Here is an 18270-nt window from a genome sequence, read left to right on the forward strand (position 1 = left end):
CTTGGACTCAGGATGGTGCCACCCTTATGTCTTGCCAGGCAGTGCTTGCTTTTAATCACAGCAACTCCTGAAAACCCAGCTTTACAGTGACATAATATTCTAAAGAAATGTAGCATAGTCTAACATGGAAACTGTGAATCACCCCAAGATAAAAGCTAACAGTGGGCATGCTGTCTGGCAGAGGTTGAGTCCCTATTTCCCTTGAAAATTTGAATATATTATAGCCTCCCCAGTGAGTTTACTTTAACACCTTTGAGGGCTGGGCACACAGTTTGGGAACCATGGGTTTAGACTAATCATCATTTATTTTCTGGCCTGGACATATTGTTCCCTAGACAAGAATTAGTCTTTTAGGGGGGAAGAAAGAAGAATGGAAACTATTTAGGAAACTGACTATTTCAGCCCCCCTGTATTCCACCTAAACTGCATGATCTTTAAGAAGAGAGGCTATGTCTGTTTTTACACACTGTTTTCTGTGTGGCATAGTTCTGGGTACTTAGAAGGAACATAGAGGCTGGGTACAGTGGCTCAAGCCTGTAATCCCAGCACTTTGGGAGGCTGAGGCAGGCAGATCCCTTGAGGTCAGGAGTTCAAGACCAGCCTGGCCAACATTGCAAAATACCATTTCTACTAAAAAATACAAAAATTAGTCAGGTGTGATGGTGCACGCCTGTAGTCCCAGCTACTTGGGAGGCTGAGGCAGGAAAATTGCTTGAACCTAGGAGGCGGAGGTTACAGTGAGCTGAGATTGTGCCACTGCACTTTAGCCTGGGTGACAGAGCAAGAGCGAGACTCTGTCTCAAAAAAGAAAAAAAAAAAAAGAACATACACATTTATTAAATGATTACAAAATGATTATATGATCAATGAAATATGATTAATAATATTAACCAACCATAAAATGCCAGCTCATAGGAAATTTGTTGCCTATACAACAGGCCTCTGTGTACATTCAAGGACCTGGACTATGCCTTCCTAGTTTTGTACCACCAGTGCCCAATAATTATTTGGTATATTGTAGGTGAGAGAAAAATGTTGGTCAAATGAATGGGTGAATGTCTCAGTGAGAGCTAGTTCTGTCCCAAACACCATTACAAAGGAGTTTCATTACATGCTAATAAAAATGCTTATTAGTGGATTCTTAATGTAAATCTTCATGTTGACTGCCAAGAAAGAAAAATAACCACTTTCTCTTATCACTATGGATCTAAGGCTTTTTTTTGTTACCACAGTCACCACGAGAAAAACTGACAAAAAGAGAAAAGCAGAACTATTCTGAGATATAAGATGAAGTTTTCTTAAAATGGTTTATATTATCAGCAGCTAAACTGTTTCACTATTCGGGATTATTACATAAAGCCCAGAAAGTGACTATTTTCAAAAGAGCTACCAAACTTTATAAGTATGATAGTCATTTGAGCAAAATGTATCTTTTTCCTTTTTCTTGTTCCATAGCCCAAATTGGCTTTTGTCTATTTTCATGGTTTTGCCATTCTAGCTCACTCTGTTTTCTTGGGAAGCCATGCAAGCTCTTTGGTTTCCATGATTGTAAAGTGTATGGCTCTGTGACAACTCCATAGAAGAATGTGTATGTGCTAGTGCATTAGATTTGTCTAGATCTAAAAATTATCTATGGTTAGTTGATTGTTTTCAGTAATATATTTAGAAAACTAGTTATGTGTCTGTCTCTATTGCTAAATCAAAGGTATTTTGAAGGCAGGGACTACATCCTTTTCATTTTTGAATCTCCAGAGCATTGCATCTGAACCCCCAAGACCTGGTACAGAGTAGGTGCCCAATTCATATTTGTCGAGTTAATAAACTCTTTCTTCGCAAAATTTTCCCAATAGCACAGTACAGAGTTTGTTCATAATAAATATTGAATGTATTTTTATTTTGTGAGAGCCTAAATCATTTTTAATTCTTTCAATGTTTCTGAAAGCTAAGAGACAGGATTTATTCTTCCTCTTTTCTAAATGGAAAAATATAATTATCCTTAATGATGGATATCAAATATTGAATTTGTAGTATACAAGAAATAATTTATTGACTTAAAATATTTTAGCGTTCTTTCTTTTTTTGAAGAATATTATATTTCTTTGTTAATATATTTCTTTTTTTACCATTTTAATAAAAGCTTTTGCTGGGCATTTCTACTTGTTCAGGGGCCAGACTGATGTTGCAGTTGTATGCTCCTATATTTTATTTCAAAAATGCATTTTTATTTATTTTTTGAGCATGAAAGTAATATATGCTCAGTGTAAACAATTAAGTCATTATAAATATATTTAACAGGAATACCAGAGATAACTTCTGTTAATAATTCAATGTATTACTACAATTTTTTCTATGAATTTAATATAATAATATTGTTGGAAATTTTGATACAATTATTTAAGTGAAATTTAATCATACTGCACATACTATTTTGCAGTTTTTTTAATAGTGTATTTAAACTTTTAAGTGCAAAAGATTTTCAAGACTAGCAAATATAAATCTACCTTATTCTGTGTAATTGCTAGAGCCTACATTCAGATGTTTGCAGGACCCGATCCTCCTACTTTAAATTATTTACAAATTTAAATTTGTAATTAAATTGTTTATATAATTGTAGTTTTCATATCTGTATCCCTAAATATATTATAAATTCCATGCCTAACACATACCACATGAAACAATACATATAATGGCGATAGGTGCTGTGAATGAATGAATGAGTAAATGGTGGTATTCCCCAGAACTTTCTTCACAAAGCCTGTGCTCTTTCCACAATGCCACACTTCCTCCTCTTAGTGGTTCCTTTACATACTATGGGAATTTTCATAATATCATTATTAATGGTTACATTATTTTGAGTTTTATTACATATGTTTAGGTCAATTGTGAAGGCAGAACTAAGCAATTTAGAAATTCAGAAATATAGGAATTATAATTATATACAGACACACCTTGAAGATATTGTGGATTTGGTTCCAGACAAGTGCAATAAAGTGAATATTGCCGTAAAGCCAGTCACATATATTTCTTGGTTTCTCAGCACATATGAAAGTTATGTTTACACTATACTATAGCCTATTACATGTGCAATAGCATTGTCTAAAAAAGTACGTAACTTAATAAAAAATACTTTATTGCTAAAAATTGCTAATGATCATCTGAGCCTTCAGGGAGTGAATCTTTTTACTGATGGGGGGTCTTGCCTTCATACTGATGGCTGCTGACTTATCAGAGTGTTCAAGACTGGGGTGGCTGTGGCAATTTCTTAAAATAAGACAGTGAAGTTTACCATATCAGTTGGCTTCTTTCACAAAAGATTTCTCTGTAGTATGCAGTGTTTTTTGATACCATTTTACCCACAGTAGAACTTCTTTCAAAATTTGAGTCAATTCTCTCAAACCTTGTTACTGCTTTATGAACTAAGTTTATATAATATTCTAAATCCTTTGTCATTTCAATAGTGTTCACAGCATCTTCACCAGGATTAGATTTCATCTCAAGAAATGACTTTCTTTGCCCATTCATAAGAAGCAACTACTCATCCAAGTTTTATAATGAGATTGCAACAATTCAGTCCCATATTCAGGCTTAATTTTATATTCTTGTTCTTTTGCTATTTCTACTACATCTACAGTTACTTGCTCCAGTGAAGCCTTGAACTCCTCAAAGTCATTCATGAGGGTTGGAATCAACCTCTTCCAAACTCCTATCAATGTGGATATTCTGACCTCCTGCCATGAATCATGAATGTTCTTAATGGCACCTAGAATGGTGAGTCCTTTCCAGAAGGTTTTCAATTTCCTTTGGCCAGATCCACCAGATAAATCACTATCTATGGCAGCTATAGCCTTATGTGTTTCTTAAATAATAAGACTCAAAAGTCAAAATTACTTCTTGATCCATGGGATGCAGAATGGATGTTGTGTTAGCAGGCATGAAAACAACGCTGTAACTTCCTTGTACATCTCCATCAGAGCTCCTGAGTGAATAGGTGCATTGTCAGTGAGCAGTCATATTTTAAAAGGAATCTTTTTTTCTGACCAGCAGTTCTCAACAGTGGGCTAAAAATATTCAGTCAACCATGCTATAGACAGATGTGCTGTCATGCAGACTTTGTTGTTTTATTTATAGAGCACAAGCAGAGTAGACGTCACATAATTCTTAAGGGCCCTAGGGTTTTCACAATGGTAAATTAGCATTCGTTTCAACTTAGGTCACCAGCTCCATTTGCCTCTCATGAGAGTCAGCCTGTCTTTTGAAGGTTTGAAGCCAGCCATTGACTTCTTCTCTCTAGCTATGAAAGTCCTAGATGGCATCTTCTTCCAGTATAAGGTTGTTTTATCTGTGCTGAAAATTCGTTGTTTAATGTAGCCACCTTCATTTATAGTCTTATCTAGAGCTTCTGGATAACTTGCTGCAGCTTCTACATCAGTACTTGCTGCTTCTTCTACATCAGTACCTTGAGTTTTTATGTTATGGAGACAACTTCTTGATCTCATGAACCAAGCTCTATATCTGTAAGCTCTTCTGCTGCTGCTTCCTCACCTCTCTCAGCCTTTATAGAATAGAACTGAGTTATGAACTTGCTCTGGATTAGGTTTTGGCTTAAAGGAATGTTGTGACTGCTTTGATCTTCTATCCAGTCCAATAAAACTTTCTTCATATCATCAATAAGGCTGTTTTGCTTTCTTATCATTCATGCGTTCACTGGAGTAGCACTTTTAATTTCCTTTAATAACTTTTCCTTTGCGTTCAAAATTTGGCTGTTTGGACACCTGGCTTTTGACTGTTTTGGCTTTTGACATGAATTCCTCACTAGATTAATTATTTCTTGCTTTTAATTTAAAGTTAAGAGCCAAGAGATGTGACTCTTCCTTTCATTTGAACACCCAGAGGCCATGGTAGGGTTATTAGTTGGCCTAGTTTCAAAATTGCTGTGTCTCAGGGAATAGGGAGGTCCAAAGAGAGGGTGAGAGACGGGGAAACAGTCATTTCGGTCGGTCAGTCAGAACATACAAAACATTTGTGGATTAAGTTCACTGTCATATATAGGCATGATTTATGGTGCCCCCAGACTAATTACAATAGTAACATGAAAGATCACTGATCACATAGCATCAGAACAGATATAATAATAAAAAATTAGAAATATTGCAAAATTTACCAAAATATGATTCAGAGATAAGAAGTAAGCACATGCTGTTGGAAAAATGATGCCAATGAACTTGCTCAACACAGGATTGCCACAAACCTTCAATTTATAAAAATCACAGTATCTGTGAAGCACAATAAAACGAAATATGCCTGTAATGACAAAAAAAACACAGATTTTAAAATTTTTAAGTAATTAGATCTTACCAATTTTGTCAAGGTTTACATGACACAGGCTAAGGATTTTACTTTTTAATTTAATGCTTAATTCCTTGACTTTATAGCAGGAAAAAAAGTAATATCTCATGGATATTTTGTTATAGCATGGCGCACAATTTATACCAAATATTTTTATTTTCAAGTGTGGCTTTAAAATCTTGTAGAAGTCTTTCTCTTCCAGAGAGTGGTACATTTTAAACCTTTTTTAAAGACTTTATTCTTATGGAGCAGTTTTAGATTTATAGTGAAATTGAGCAGAAGGTATAGATATTTTCCATATACCCCCTGCCTCCACATGCGTGGCTTCCCCCATTATCAACATCCCCCAGCAGAGTGTTAGATTTATCACAACCAATGAACCAACATTGACACATTGTTGTCACCCAGAGTCTATAGTTTAGTGTTCATATTTCGCATCGTACCCGCTATGAGTTTGGACAAATTTATAATAATGCATATGTGAAGGATAATTTTGCAAGATATAGAATTCTTGGTTGCTGGTTTTTTTCTCTGCCACTTTAACTATTTCACTCCACTCGCTTCTTGCTCCATGGTTTCTGAGGAGAAGTCAAATGTAATTTTTATCTCTACTGCTCTATGTGTAACGTATTCCTCTCCCCACCCCCACTGCTAGCTTCTTTCAGTTTTTTTCTTTATCTTTGACTTTCTGTAATTTGAAAATGATATGTATATATATGTAGATATTCTAGCATTTATCCTGCTTGATGTTCTCTGAGCTTTCTGGATCTGAACTTCGGTGTCTGGCGTTCATTTTGAGATGTTTTCAGTCATTACCATTTTGAATATTTGTTCTGTCTGAGTTTTAGTCCGTTCAAGCTGGTCTAACAGAACACCATAGACTAGTTGGCCTATATATAACAAACATTTTTTTCCCATAGTTCTGATGGCTGGGAAGCCTAAGATCAAGAAGCTAGCAGATTTGGAGTCTGGTGAAGGCTTGCTTCTTGGTTCATACGTGGCTATATCTTGACTGTGCTCTCACATGGCAGAAGGGGTGAGGGAGTTCTCTGGGGTCTTTTTCATAAAGGACTAATCTGATTCATGAGGGCTTCACCCTCATGATGTAATTACCTCCCCAAACCTCCACCTCCAAATACCATCACACTGGGGATTCAGTTTCAACATAAAAATTTTGGGGGGACACAAACATTCAATTTATAGCATTCTATCCCTGGTCCCTTAAAGTTTACGTTTTTCTCATATGCAAAATGTCCCCATTCCATCCCAATAGCCCTAAAGTTTTAACTCATTCCAGCATTAACTTTAAGTCAAGAGTCTCATTTATATAGGTCAGGTACTGGTGACACTTGAGGTATAATTTATCTTGAGGTAAATTGCTTTCCAGCTGAAATCAGACATGTCCTGTGCATTATATACAATGTTCAGACAGGCATAGGATGGACATTCTCCTTCTAAAAGGGACAAATACAAAAGAAAAAAGGAGTGACAGGTCTAAGGTAAATGTAAAACCTAATGGGGCAGGCAACATGAAACATTAAAGCTTGAGAATAATCCTTTATGGCTCACTGCTTTGCCTTCCAGACCCACTGCTGTTGTGGTCCCAAATCCACATCTCTCATGGGTGAGAGTTGCATGTTTGTGACTCTTGTGAGCAGCAATTCTGGCTCACTGGGGTTCCATGCTTGCACCTCCCCCAGGCTAGAATCATACACTGGTGGCTCTGCTGGTCTGATGGCATGGAGGTAGCCTCACCCCCTTGTCTCCACTGGGCATTGCCCTAGTAGGAACTTTTTGCCATGGCCCTACCCATGCTGCTGCTCTCTTCCTGGGTCTTTTGGCTGTCCTTGTTGGGGTCTTGTACCCGTGGCTCTGCTGGGAAGTCCTGCCTTTGAAATATACGTGGAGGCAGGAAGGCCCTCCTGGCTTTGCTGGGTGCACCCCATTTCACAGGTCTCTGTGTGGGCCCCACCCCTGAGCCACTGGAAAGGGATATCCTGGCCCATGTGGACTGGAGACATGGCCCCATCCTTTTGAAACTATTCTGACCTAGACCCTTGCACTCTGGGTCTATGATGGGAGGTAAAGCCCTGATAACCTCTGAACTGTTATTTTTCCATCATCTTAGAGAGTAGCTTCTGGCTTCTATTGAGATGGCTGATCAGTACTAAAAACCTTTTCAAATAGTTGCCTGGCTACGCGCTTAGTGTTTTCTTCTGACCATGATTTCTCTGTTTTTACGGTATGGGTATGCTGAGAATTTTCCAAATCTTTGAGTTCTGCTTCCTTTTCGCTTAATAATTCTGTCTTTAAGTCAGTCATTTCTTTCTTTCTTAAATTTTACTAAGAGCACTAAAGAGAAGCCAAGCTGCACCTTTAAGACTTCTCTTTGAAATTTTCTCAGCCAAATGTATCCAATTTTATTGCTCACAAGTTCTACCTTCCACAAAACACTAGAACACAGCACAATTCAGCCAACTTTTTTTTAAACCACTTTCTAACAAGGATAGTCTCTCCTCCAGTTTCCAAAAGCATCTTCCTCACTTCTTTTTGAGACTTCATCAGAATGACCTTCACAGCCCATATTCCTACCAATATTCTGTTCAGAATTACTTAGGCATGCAATAAGAAGGTTGAGGCTTTCTCTGCCACTGTTTTTTGTTTGTTTGTTTGTTTGTTTATTTACCACTACCTCACCAGAATCACCTTTCAAGGTCTGCTCCCAGCAATGTAGGCTTTTTCTAGCATGCATTCCAAGCTTTTCCAGCCTCTACCCATTCCCCAGTTCAAAAGTCGCTTCTGTGTTTTTAGATATTAATTACAGCATCACCCCACTTCCAGGTACCAATTTCTGTCTCAGTTCATTCAGGTTGCTAGAAAAGAGTACCACAGCCTGGGAGGCTTTTAAACAACATTTGTTTCTCACAGTTCTGGAATCTAAAATGTCCATAATGAAGGCGTGGGTAGATCTGGTATCTGAGGAGGGCCCACTTCCTGGTTCATTAACAACCTTCTGTTTGCTGTGTCCTCACATGAAGGAAGGGGCAAGAGAGCTACCTGGGGTCTCCTTTGTAAGGAGATACCATTAATGAGGGTTTTATCCTTATGACCTAATCACCTTCCCAAAGCTCTACCTCCATATACCATCATATTGTCAATTAACTTTCAACATATGAATTTGGGGGAGATATAAACATTCAGTATATAGTAGTTTTGTCTCTCTTCTTCTTCTTGTATTTTTTATTATACATATCTTCTATCTTTGTAATTGTCACACAGCTCTTAGATATTTTGTTCTGCTTTAATTTTTTTCATTCTGTTCTCTTTCTAGTTTTGGAGGTTTCTCTTGATATATATCCTCAAGTCCAGAGATTCTTGCCTCAGCCATATCCAATCTACTAATAAATTTATCAAAGGTATTCTTAATTTCTCTTAAAGTATTTTTTATTTCTAGCATTTCTTTTTGGCTATTTCTCTGAATTTCCATCTCTCTGCATACATTGCCCATCTGCTCTTGCATGTGTAATTTATCCCTTGGAGCCCTTAGCATCTTAATCACAGTTTTTTTCCTTCTTTTTTTTATACTTTAAGGTCTGGGATACCTGTGCAGAACGTGCAGGTTTGTTACATAGGTATACACGTGCCATGGTGGTTTCCTGCACCCATTAACCCATCATCTACATTACATATTTCTCCTAATGCTATCCTTCCCCTAGCCCCAAACTCCCCCAATAGGCCTTGGTGTGAATCACAGTTGTTTTAAATTATTTGTCTGATAATTCTAACATCCCTGTCATGTCTGGCTCTTTACTTGTTAGAATAGAGTGGGAATATCCAAGCTCTGATACTTGCTGTCTCTTCAAACTTTGCTTTTGCCTTTTAGTATATGGTATGGTTTGAATATGTTTCCCAAGGTTCATGTGTTGGAAACTTATTCCTTGCTGTGACAGATACGGTTTGTCCCCACCAAAGCTTATGCTGAAATTTGACCCCGAGTGTGATAATATTGGGAAGTAGGGCTTAGCGGGAGATAGTTGGGTTATGGAGATGGATTCCTCACAAATTGTATGATGCTGTTCTCATGGTAGTGAGTTCTCATGAGAATGGATTTAGTTCCTGAGAGAGTGGGTTGTTATAAAGCCAGGACGTCCCTCAGGTTTCCTTCTTTTTGTACATGTTCATTTCCCCTTTGACCTTCTCTGCCATGTTGTGATACAGCATGAAAGCCCTCACCAGAGTCAGGGCCAAGCCCTTAAACTTCTCAGCCTACAGAATTATGAGCTAAATCAACCTCTTTTCCTTTTAAAGCACCCATTCTCAGGTATTCCTTCATGGCAACACAAAACAAAGACAATCCCCACTGCAACAGTGTTGAGAGATGGGATCTTTAAGAAGCAATTAGGTCATGAAGGCTCTGCCCTCATGAAACAATTAATGCTGTTATCGCAGGAGTGGGTTTCTGATAAAAGGATGAAGTTGACCCCCTTCCCAATCCTGCATGCTCTTTTGCATTTCTGCCATTCTTCCGTGGGCTGACACAGCAAGAAGTCCTTTGTCAGATTTGCCCATCAACCTTGGACTTCCCAGCCCCTAAAACCATGAGCTGAATAAATACCTATTCATTGTAAATTACCTAGTCTCAGGTATTCTGTTATAGCAATACAAAGTGGGCTGAAAGAGTATGCCTTGTAATTTTTTCTTGATAACTGAACATGGTGTACTGGGTAAAAGGAAGTGCTGTAAATAGGCCTTTACTAATACGGTGATAAGGTGTTGGGAAAGGGGAAACTTTCTGTAGTCCTATGATTAGGTCTCTATCTTTTAGCAAGCCTATTTCTCTGGACTCTGAATATCACACTTGTTTCTTAGCCCTTCCCTTTTTAAGTAAAATAGGACAGCTAGAGTAGGCTGGGGTTGGTTATTTTCAATTCCCTTAGGTTAGTTAGGCTCTGATGAAACCCCAGCAGGTGGCTCTGGTTAAACAGTTTCTCCTAAGAGTAGACCTTGTTAAGAACAGAGTGCTCTGGCATGTATCAAAGTGATTTTTCTTTCCTTCCTACTGCCAGAAGCACAATGTAATTTTCTTCAATAGTTAGTCTGATAATCTGGTCATGCTGCTGATGGTAAAACATACGAAAGCATGGTGGTCCCCTTATGACTAGGTCTTCCAGAGTTTTTATCTCTCAGACTTGTCTACACATAGCCTCCAGCAATTCATCAATTAGTTTAGGTTTTCCTACCTCCGCAGTGGCTCCAATGGAGGTTTCTGCTCCAGTATATTGTGATTCTCTGTATCTGCCTGTCCATCTTGCTAATTCTGGGGGCAACAGTTTGCCCTGTGACCTCACTTCTCTTATGGACCCAAGAAGACTTGATTTTTCAGTTTGCTCAGCTTTTACTTGTTAGAACCAAGTGGCAACTTCCCAGCTCCTTAAATGTGAAATTGGAACCTGGAAGTCTTGGAGATTACTTTTTCAAAATTAAAAAGACAGTGATAAACAGTCACAAAGCAGCTTTATTTAACTTTTCCAACGTATTTATCAGGCCAGTCTCTTTCAGACATTCAAAAAGAAAGAGTTTCTAACCTTAAAATAATTAAATGACAAACGGTAACAGCTGCTAGTTATCTCCCAGTGGCTGTTCCCATGGTGGTAGGGCCTCAGATGTGTGGCCATTTGCAATGGACACAGCATTTCTAGCTTGCAGCCAGGCACAGCCAATAGCAGGAGAGAACAAGGTGTGTTCCTTTCCTCTCTTGTCTTCTGACCCTTTCCCTGTTCTGCTCCTCTGGAATGTGATGTTGCCATGTTGAGACCGTGAGGTTGAAGCCTTCAGGAAAGAACATCAAGATGAATGGAGTCTGAGTTCCTGACAACATGGAGCATCATGCCAGCCATGAACCACTTCCGAGACATCCCTGTGAGACAAAAATAAACTTCCATATTCTTTAATTTGTCATTTTGGAGGGTTTTCTGTTATTTGCTGCAAAACCTGATCTTAACTAACACAGATATTGAATCTGAAATTCCCAGGAAAATCCCTGTAAACCTGTTGCTTGCCACAAATAACTGGCCTTTACCAGTAGCATTCTACTAAAAAAACTATATGTGGCATTATCCCTTATTTATAGATAAATAAAATAAGGGCCAGATAAGTTTCCATTCAGATTCTGAATCTAATGCTCCTCTTAAGAAACTTTTTTGCATGCTAACTAATGAGTAATAAATTAGAATATACAGTCAGTGTCAGCCTTTTGTATACAGTTCTGTGTTTGTTTCAAGATATTAATCTCATCTAGTTACTCACAACCACCCTTAAAGCAGGTTCTTAAATGACAAAACTGAGGCCCAGAAAGTGTCATCTGTACAAAGTAACACAACTGGACAGTGCACTAGCTTCCTGGTTTCCAGCTTTTATGATTTGTGTCATATTCTTCACCAATCTTTTAAAGCCTCATCTGTCATAAAGTATATTATTTAACATTTTATCCACCGAGTTTGATCAATAATATTTTCCATCCCCATTGTAGACTACAGGCTGTCCTTTTCACACTTAAATCTATAAAACTGAGAGAAGAGCATGAGAATCAAGAAGATGTTATTGTTTATTCAATAAGATAATGTTTACTTCCACATCTGGGAAGGAGGAGATTTTGAAAGGAAGAGTAGACAAGGAGTATATATGACTTAAAACACTCTCTGAGTTCAGGGAAACAATTCTTCTAATTGTTACTGATACACTGGACATAGATAACAAATAAGATATCATTTCCATCCTGCAGAAAATCAAGCAGTCTATTCATTGACTGAAATAACAAAGCCTGATTGAAAAATCCACAGGCAGAAAAATCCCAATGGCTGCTTTGCGTGCTCTAGTTAGTTCAAGCTGAAAGTTTTAGTATGCGGTTTGCATTTGCTTTCATGCCCCAGTGCACTCAAATTTCAGTATTATTCAGTTTCCTGAGGAGCCCAAATATGAACAACCTTAATAAACAATATTTTCCTCCACTTCCTATATGAGTGTTTAAGGTAATTGCTCTATATTGCTTCTGCTGTAGCCTGAGATCATCAAAAGCATAATCGGTATATGTAATGAGCTGACCTTGACCTTTTCTTCAACCAACTTTAAAAAGAAACCATTTCTGTTGGGTCTCTGATGGATTCTCTTTTTAATTTGTCTGCTTTTGTTGTGTATTTTATTCCTTTTTGCTCATGTGGCAAAGGGACTGAATGTTGATGACTGAAAGTTTGGATCTTTTCCAGGCATTTATTTTGGGACAAGTTCTCAGTCTCTTGGCACAAATACCTACCTGCCACCCCCGTCCTGCCCTCTCCTCCCCACAGTATGACCGACATACATCTACCCTTTCTCCCTTATGTAGTGGGAAGAGTGGGAGTTCTTTTGACAATCTCTATAAACTGAAGTATTTATAGCAAATTTCTGGGTAGACATAGATAAGGCCTAGGGAGTTTGTTAAGGATAATAAAATTAGTTGCTTTACTTTTAAAAAATAAAACATTCTTAAACCACTTCTGAGCCATTCTATCATTAAATTTGCTTCTATCTTGAAACTTTCCTTAATAGTCAATTCTTATGCAACTTCCTTTTTCCCTTTGACAGCATGAAGCATTTTATTCACATGAGTTTTCCTGGTATAAACATTTGTATTTGAAGGAATTGGAAGATGCAGCTCACAGTAGACTCTTCTCTCTTTTGTACATCCCACTATTCATTTAAGGATCCTAATTCTTAGAGTTTGCACTTTCATATTCTCACGCCATAATATTCTGAGTATGGTGAAGCTTTCAAATGCAAGTTAGAAGTTCTGAATGTTACTGGATTGACTTTGATTAGTCAATAACCTCTTTATTTTTTATTGGTGAAACATATGTATAATAACTAGAAATCAACTGATCTATACATTTGCTTTGAAAAATAAGTATAACTAAAGTTAGAGAAACAGTGCTGGGTAAATAGTGCATAAAAGAATTGCAAAGAAAGGGATTCTTGTTATTTAATTGGCTTGAATTAAAGAAAAAAAACAGTTTTTTCAACCATTATAACATGATTAGCTTAAAAAGACCTTCCTGCTGAATAGTATAAGATATTTTTTCAAAATATACCTCAATAATAATAGGAATTTTTTCAGCAGTCCTAAGAGTGTAGGTAAAATAATATTATATGTTTTGTTTTTTTAAAAAAGGCAAAGTACTCTCTTTTATGACTCCTCAATTCATTTCCTGTCTTGCAGGTCCAAGTTCAGTTCCATATTGGGCATACAAATTCCTGTAATTATTTCATATCCCAACAGTTTCTACCTCTGAACTGTTCGTTATATATTTCATATAACTTATTACATTTATTCTAATACTTTCTTATACACAATATTATTGTTATTATCTAGAATTTTGAAAAATGTCCTCCATCTTCTAAACTGAATTTTAATTTGCTGGAAAAAAACGATTGCATAGTCTCATTTACTCTCAAAGTTTTATCTACTAATGTAGAATAAGTCTTAACAAATTATTCGAGATTTAGCTTGCTCTGCAGTTCTTTTGCATTGGAATGTATAAACATTACTGTAGGCTCAATTCATATTAGTCTACTTAAGTAAACAAGAAACAGTTAATTATGATCAGTTTCTCAAACTTATATACTATTTCCTTCAAGAAAAGAACTTTGTTTTGACATGTGTAACATTCAGTGTAATCCACTGTAGGATCAAAACACAAAAATCTTTGTGTTGTGGAAAGGGAGGCAATAACTAAAGTTTTACAATAAACATATTTTACATTTTACAGTGTTCTATATTTTTCAAAAATGTTTTTATGTGCCTTTTGAAGGTAAAAACGAAACACATTTTAATTTTATAACATCATTTAATAATGAATATTAGGTTTTACCTGGAGTTCTTTGAGAAACAACAAGGCCTGGCGGAAATATTAGAATCAGAGTGCCTAAGTTTGAATCTTGACCCCACCACTTGCAAGCTGTGTGACCTTTGTTGTTACTTAACCTCTCTGTGTCTCATTTTCTTCATCTGTAAAACAGGAATGATTACAATAATTGGTTGTAATATATTAATGTATATCATGCATTTAAAGTCAGGCCTGGAACTTAATTAGCCCTGGGTAAATTTCTGCTTATACTATTATTTGGGGAAAATTTTCAATGTATCGTGATTTTTTGTTGTATTCAGATTTATTATCTAAATTATAATATAAAAATGGATCTACTGGAGTTGATAAAATAGTTTTATTCCTCTAACTGTGATGCAAGAAACATAGGTATAACCACAGTGTCTTAAACTTTGCTATAAGCTATGCTTCACCAAGTACATCAGACAATTCATTATCATGGGCTCAATAAATACCTGCTTATTGTTAATTAACTGCATAGCAGACTTCCTATTGCTGGATAAGTGTTAAAATTTAGTCTCTTTAAATTTATTTTGCTTGCTTAAGTGGCAGGCTTTTTTGGACAATTGAAATGTACACACAGAAGTTATATATATATAAACACACTGATATATATATATATCTCTTCTTTAGTCTTATATGTGACTAAAAATATATGTTATAAAAAGTGTAAATCTCTCCAATGCCACTCTATTCCTCTTATAAGCATCCTTATAATCCCATTTTCCAGAGGCTTGCTTCCTATTCCCCCTAGGTTTTGATATACCATGTAAGCAAAACTATGTGTGTATATATATGCATACACAGGATGTTTTTTCTCATAAAATTGGTATTTACCACACATAATAATCTTCTGTTGTGTTTTTTCGTATCACATACTTCTAACTTGATTAATACATGTAGATTTCACTTTATTCTTTTCTAATTTTTTTGAAAATTCAGAAGCATGTAAAAACATATGTACAATGACATATGTAGCTATATAGTGAACATCCATACATCCATTACTCAGGTTAAGAAGAACATTGCCAGTATATCAGAAACCCTATCTAATAGCTACAATAGTGTTCCAGTTTATGTCTATATATTAATTCATTTCACATTCACTTATCAATAGATATTTAAGTTACTCCTAATATTTTGCAGTTACTAATAATGCTGTAGTGAACATCTTCTGTTTTACTTTTACATTCTCATGTAACTGTGCCTACATGACGGATTCTTAGATGTGAGATTTGTAGGTCATAGGATGTACACTTTTCAGATTTGAACAGCAAAAACTAAATTATCCTCCAAAAGTTTGGGTAAATTTATACTTCTATGAGCAGTATAATAGAGTTTATTCCCCCAGACCCAGCACATATCCAACAGTTGTTGTGTTCAATATTTTTAATTTTTCTAATCTGATTAGAAAAAAGTTTTATTCATTTTAATTTCTATTTCTTAACTGGTGAAGTTTAGCACAATTTCATATATTTATTAGGTACTTGTATTTCTTTGGTGAATTGCCCATTCATGTACAAAACCCATTGATACTATTGGATTTGTTTATGCTTCCTTCCTAATTTGTAGTAATTCTTTATAAAACAGATATATAAGTCATTTGTCTGTTATATGTCACATGGATTTTCTTCTGGGTACTCTTTTAAAGTTTTTAATGTATCATTGAATGCATGAAGGTACAGGTACTATAAGGCTCAAGAATTAATATTTAATAAGCTATTTTTTTCACACATATTTCCTCACAGTATTTTAACCTCTTACAGAAAGGTTATTTAAAGCGGTTGGATTACTGAATCTAAAATTGCATTTGCCATTTTGGTTTCCATTTGTGGATATGCACCTACACATCAAGTAATTTGTGCTTAATTTTTTTCATTCTCATGGACAGAGAATGTTAAATTGCTAAGAACCCTGTAGTGTTAGTGGACCATTGTAGAGGTGTGTATCTAGTTTTCCGAAGAGGCGATTTATTTCTATATCAATTGAATCATTATATAAAAGCTATATATTCTTCAGTAAAAGTACAATTACACTAGTTTAGAATTAAATTAGTTCTCAATACTTCAAATCACTTTTCTTAACAAACTTTTGTGGTTTTTTTTCCATTTGTTTGTTACTCTGTCACCCAGGCTGGAGTGCAGTGGCGTGATCTCGGTTCACTGCAACCTCCGCCTCCTGGTTTCAAGCGATTCTTGTGCCTCAGCCTCCAGAGTAGGTAGGATTACAGGAGAGCGCTGCCATACCTGGCCGGTTTTTTTTTGTTTTTTTTTTTTTGTTGTTGTTGTTGTTGTTGTTTTTGTATTTTTAATAGAGATGGGGTTTCACCATGTCGGTCAGGCTGGTCTTAACTCCCAACCTCAGGTGACCTGCCTTCCTTGGCCTCCCAAAGTACTGGGGTTACAGGCGTGAGCCACCATGCCTGGCATTAACAAAGGTTCTTATATGTACCTCTAGTGTGTCTCTTGGTATGTTTTTATAATTTTTTTTGTTTCTAGTATTTGTTTTATTTCTAGAATTTGTTACTAAAGAAACTTTGAATGTGATAGAAAGGTGAGAAAATCCTAGAAAAACTGATAGTCTATTAAATAATAGCTTGGACACTTTACATATTGCTAATATAAAAGAATAATTGCTCTCCATATAGAGAAAACTATGCTTGACATTATTTTTACAAGAAAACACGCTTTTTCAAAAGTAATGACATTAAAATTATAGCCAATTTTTTAATGGGTTATATGCCTCTGAGAAGTAAGGAGTGTGTCTTATTGACAGCCTGTAAATAGAACAGATATTCTGTCACTTTAATTTTTAAAATTTACTATTTTCTAATTTGATTGAAAGTTTTTTGGTTTAGTATCTATAGAAAAAAAAGAAAGAATAACATATTTTGAGAAACAGGAAAATCTGATCTATGCTTTCTAAAGACTATAACATGCTTCACGATATAATTTCTCTTCAAATATGTTTAGTACATTTAATGTGTTTTTAATGTGTTAGAAAATAAATATATTCTCTCTGTTTTTTCATTCTCTGCTAATTGTATGCTGCTTGTTGTTTAGTTCATATGCATGAAGTAGCTAAATGTTGGCAAGAACTTTTAGCTGGGCTCAGCTTTTAGTAAGCCAAAAAATTTTGAAAGAAGATGGGCATTCTTTAGCTTCCAAAATGTTGACTCTGGATTTAGCAGCCACTAAGTAATAATAGACTACCCACTGACTCAAAGGTCAGAACCACAAACTGATTAGGACATCATGATTATGTGAAGAAAGAAACATTGGGTTATCTAGTGCCAAGTTTGAACCGGATTGTGTCCTGTGACCTACTTTCCTTGCTCTCTATGGATGGAACATGCAGCCGTATTCTCTGGAGACTATTAACAGTTATTATTCAAAATGTAAAGGTTTTAAAGAAGTCATATATTAATTAATCTAGCCTACCCAGCAATATTATTGATGTGGTTAATTTGTTTGAGCTATATGATATAAAGAACATTGTAATGTACAAAAATAAAGGCAAGCAATGTTACTGGAAGACTTGATGTAGGCAAGTATTATAAACTTCACTGCTACCTATGTAGGTTACACAGATCATGTTACATTGTTGATAGATACACATTTAAACAGCAGTTTTAGTCACATACAGAAAATTCATCCTTTTAATATGTACAATTCAGTGTTTTCTTAGTATATTTACAGAGTTATACAACCATCATCACTATTTAATTTCAGAATATTTTTATCAATCCAAAAACAAGCCCCATGCCATTAGCAGTTACTCCCCAAAGTTGGTTCTTTGGAATAATAGGCAAAATTGATAAGCCACTGACTAGATTGACCAAGAAAAAAAAAAGAGAGAAAAAAACACAAATAAAAAATGCAGACTTGAAAGAGCTAATAAGAGAATATTTTTATTATATTATCACAAAAAACTTTGTCAATAAATTTGAAAATTTAGATGAAATTTTCAAATGGACATGTTCTGAGGAAAACATACTATACTAAAG

Source organism: Theropithecus gelada, chromosome 1 (assembly GCF_003255815.1).
Source record: "Theropithecus gelada isolate Dixy chromosome 1, Tgel_1.0, whole genome shotgun sequence".
NCBI lineage: Eukaryota > Metazoa > Chordata > Mammalia > Primates > Cercopithecidae > Theropithecus > Theropithecus gelada.